Source organism: Centruroides sculpturatus, unplaced genomic scaffold (genome assembly GCF_000671375.1).
Source record: "Centruroides sculpturatus isolate CEXI.00-Female unplaced genomic scaffold, Cexi_2.0 scaffold188, whole genome shotgun sequence".
In the NCBI taxonomy this organism is placed as follows: Eukaryota; Metazoa; Arthropoda; class Arachnida; order Scorpiones; family Buthidae; genus Centruroides; species Centruroides sculpturatus.
This window is the reverse complement of record NW_019384404.1, coordinates 743,027-748,115: the sequence shown is the minus strand read 5'-3', so window position 1 is coordinate 748,115 and position 5,089 is coordinate 743,027.

Here is a 5,089-nt window from a genome sequence, read left to right as displayed (position 1 = left end):
TTATAATCCTACAGAGTATTACAAGATAATATAACATAACAAAAAATAAAAATAAAAATTATTTAATAGTTTTGCTATTAAATAATTTAAAATCGTGAAAAGTTTAATTATTAAAAATACAATATATATGTTAGGCTCAAAGAACGAAAACGCTCATTAGAGAGATTGCGGCCGACGTTTTCAGACCAAAACGTCAATGTCGGACGTCAAGCGCCGCTATCTGGCAATTCTAGAAGGTTGATAATGGCGTTTGCTATGTCTAGCATGGTAAGTAGAAGTTCGGCTTAAACTCCTTCATTTGTTTTTTTGTGTTTCGGGTTAAAATTATGATGTATTTTATTAAAATAATGATTATTTAAGCATTTATGAATAATATTGTAAAAAAACAGACGATTTTAATCCAGAAATTATTTAATTTTTTTGTAAGTGATGTGAAGTGACTATAGAATTTACATATGTTTCTGTTCATAATAGCTTATCATAATTCTGTAGGAGTAGGTTTGTTCTTTCACAGCATCTTCTACCATCAACAACGTAATACGTTTGTAAATTTTCTAAAAATAATTTTCCGAGCTGCTTTCGGATTTATCATACATAAGCCACTACCTCCCTCAACAAAAGTATGAGATAGTCCTATCGTCCGGTACGAGACACGACGCTAATTAAAAATAATTATTTAGTGTTATTAAACATCCTGTAAACTCCGCTAATGCCAGTCCCAAGCCCGGAGCTCCATCGCGCAAGAGATGGAGGAGGAGGAGGGGGAGGAGTAACACCTCGTAAAAAAACCTGGGTTCATCTAGCTCCGGATGATAGCACTCTGTCTAGGGCTACAGACGAAGAGGACCAACGACATCGGTGACGGAGGAGGACAATAGTCCCAACGGCAGTGATGGCGGCAGAGTCCTTTTCTAAGATGAATTTAAATCGAGACACGACGGTTCTCGTATCGAGCGGTACTCTGGTCAGCGTCGGTTCTCCATGTCAGGATTGGCTGATTACAATCCTCTAGGACTTACAATCTTAGTTGTAGCATTGAAACAAAACATCTGCTTTTGTTTCCCCAAACTTAAATTCCAAACAATTATGCATGATGGAAAAGTTCAAAAGTAAAACTACTCCAGGTGACCCTTTAGGGTGACCAGGTGGTAACCCTAAAGGAAAATCCACCGTTGTCATAGGCAACGCAACTGGGCCTGAGGATTCTGGAAAGCCCAAAACACCATACGAAAACAAATTGGAGCATATTAAAAACCTTAAAATCAAACCCAAGGTGGCATACTTCTTTGGAACACTAAATGTTAGCTTGTTGCTTAAAGTGGGTAAATTAAAGCATCTAAACCAGATGTTGGGAGAGGAAAACATCCTAATCCTAGCAATACAAGAAACGAGGTTCACAGATGTCAACATAACCGATTCAGAGAACTACAGGTACTTCAAAGGGAAACCCGGTAAAAGGATAATGAGGAACACACCCCATCTTGGTACGGCATTCTGCGTACATAGAATAGTAAACTCGATTACGAAATTTCAATCCCCATCGGGCAGACTATCACTTTTAACTTTTAAATGTGCAAACAAGTCATACACGTTGATCAACTGTCATGCACCAATCAATGAAGATAACAGGAAAAATCCCACTAAAGTGGAGCAGTTCTAAGAATAATTGGAGGATGAAATAAGCAAAATCTTCCATGAAAATGTCAAGATTCTTGTGGGTAACTTCAATGCGCAGATAGGGAAAGAAAAATCAGTTCGGAATATCGTAGGCAAGTATCCTGCACACAAAAGGACAAACCAAAATGGCCTAAGATTAATTGAGCTCTGTAAGGCTTTCAACCTCAAATTAATGTCAACAAATTTCAAAATAACTTCCAAGGAAACAGAAAACATAAAGATCCCCAATCCGGAACTTGGAGAATTTCAAATAGATCATGTGGTCAGAATCAAAAAGAAATTTTGAATGTCAAGGTCAGAAAGGGAATTAACTTTGAAACAGATCACTATTTGACAAAAATAAAAACCAAAATGATTTTCCGAAGAAAAATACCGAGAAAAACTCAAAAAATCAAGACAATTGATAGAACAAAACTTCAGGAAGAGTCTTCCAGATTCAGACAAATGACCGAGGACATTGACAGTGAAAATTGGGAACAAATATCAACAAACATCACAAATGCTACTGAAGAAATTGCTCCTCTAAAAAGATCCCGAAAACACAGATGGTGGAACGCAGAGTGTGATGAAGCTTTAGATAATAGAATCCATGCCTGGAGAAAATGGTACTCAAATAAAACCCAGGAAAACTATAATACCTTCAAAGAAACTAGAAAGTCTACAGCTAAAATACTGTACTAAGAAATGCCAAAAGGATGTACAACAGGAAACAATTAGAACTCATTGAAGACTCCTTCAAAAGAATAACACAACAGACTTTTATAAAACTTTTAAAAAAGAATTACAAAAACATCAATCTCCCATTCTGTGTTTTAAAAAGGAGAATGGTGAACTAGCGCTAAGCAACTCCGAGAACTGCAAACTATTGGCAAATTATTTTCAAAAACTTCTGAATTGTGAGGAGCCCCAAGAAAGGCTAAATTTCCAACGACCGAAAACCCAAAATGTTAGCTCTCCACCACCTGACTTAGAAGAGATACAAAAAACAATCCAGAAATTAAAAATGCATAAAGCGTCTGGAGAAAACGGTATTGTAGCTGAAATGTGGAAGATTGCTGGTCCAAACCTAAGAAAAGTTCTGCACAACGTAATTCTAAAATTTTGGGAAACGGAAGAGATACCTGATGAGTGGAAATGTGCATTAATCCGTCCACTACACAAGAAAGGAGACAGAACAGATACAAATAACTATCGAGGAATATCACTTCTCCCAATAACGTACAAAATTCTATCAGATGTAATAAGAACCAGACTAGAAAAGCAAGTTGACGCTCACATAGGGGAGTATCAGGGAGGTTTCCGTTGTGGCCGCCAGCGCCAGAGATCCCGAACACTGTCTGGCAACACTTGCTAAGAAGAGTGGCTGGCAACGTCGAAAAAGGCGCGAAAGTTCGTTGGTTTTGTCCGGGTGTTGCCCGAGGATGTCGGTCACAGTTCTGACCTTTCTAATAAAGTGTTTTTGTTACTGTTCATGTTTGACTGCTTAATGTTAGTTCAAAACATCAGTAGGATTGAATGACAAAGTGGTGACCCGAACGTGATCCGATTAATGAACTACCTGGACTTTCGACTGAATTGGATAGCGAACAACTCTGTGTCTATGGTGGAACTTTTTTAACAGGATATGCAGGTATGATCAGTTTCTAAATCGTAAATTCAATAGGAAGACTAGGAGTACGTGACTCGGGCTAAGCCTTATACAAGACTATCCCGCTTTCCTTGTAGCCGCATAGTTAAGCGCCCGCAGGCCTCGGAGTCGCTCACTTTTCTCACTTATTCTCACTTTTCTGAAGTATCCTCACTTTTCTCACTTTTCAGGTCATTTTCTCACTTTTCTCACTTTTTTGGTCATTTCCATGTACTTAAAAATTAGGAAGATGTGGGACCAATCAAAAATAGTTTTAAAGCCATACGATCTGCCGAATTATCGAACCTATCGGACTAGAATTTTATGAAAAAAATACTCCGCCCGAGTGGGACTCTTAATCGCAACTGCCGCTCAGTGTTGTTAAGTTATCGTCTGTATTTATACGTAACTAGGTAGTCAGTTAATTAAAACAAAAAATAATAATTAAATTTTAAAAATATTTAACTTAAATTTAAAATTAAATTAAAATTTTAAAAAACTGTTCTTTATATCGAAACAAAAACCGAAATCATAGCTAAAATTAAAAATAAAATCAAAATTAATTAATGTAAATTAAAATTGAAATCAAATCAATTGAAACATATTATTTGAGAAGGTGCGGATAAAGTACTTGTCGGTCTTGATTGATTTGGTTAGGTCAGGGGTCGGCAACCTGCGGCTCGCGAGCCACGTGCGGCTCTTTGAATGTGAAGCTGCCGCTCTTTAGTTCCATACGCAAATATTTATTTTATCAAAAAAAAATTATTTAAAAATCGTTCTGAATCGATTAACGAGGATTAGGCACCGATTCTATCTCTCAGCCACTTGTACTCGCTTTTCACCGCACCCCTCCCCCGTGACACGCGTCGTCACTGTCGTCAGTCCGTCGGAAGCTCTCGAATGACGCCGTCGTCNCATCATATACCAGTTAACCCAGATGATGTGCCAAAGATAGCCAATACAACGCCATTTGGGCTATTTGAATTCGTTTCCTCCCTTTTGGTCTTTGCAACGCAGCCCAATCATTCCAACAATTCATGCATAAAGCTCTGCAAGGCCTAAACTTCTGTTTTTCATACCTAGATGACATCCTCATCGCTAGCACTTCGTGGGAGGAACATAAGATGCACATGCGGCAAGTGTTTCAACGCCTAGACAAGTACGGTCTGCAAATCAATGCATCCAAGTGTACTTTTGCTGCCTCACATGTATCATTCTTAGGATACATGGTGTCTCCCCACGGCATTATGCCACTTCCGGAACGTGTATCTGCCGTAACTCAACAGAAGCGACCACAGACCCTCAAATAACTGAGAATGTTCTTAGGCATCTTGAACGTCTATCGTAGGTTCCTACCCCACGCGGCCCATCACCAAGCTCCTTTAGACGACCTACTTAAAGGAACAAAGAAAAACGACCAACATGAGATTAAATGGACTGACAATTCGATTCAGGCATTTGAGTCATGTAAATCACATTTAGCAGAAACAATCTTAGTATATCATCCTTCACCAACTGCTACCCCTTGCACTTCACGTCGATGCATCTGATTCTGCTGTGGGCGCTGCCCTTCATCAAGTTACAGCACAAGGTCTCCAGCCACTGGCGTTCTTTTCCCGCAAGCTGAGTAACTCTCAGCGTCAGTATTCTGCATACGACCGAGAACTTCTGGCTGTGTATTTGGCTGTGAAACATTTCCGATTTATGCTGGAAGCACGACAGTTCACCATTTACACAGACCATAAACCATTGACGTTTGCTTTCCAGCAACGACACGACAAATGT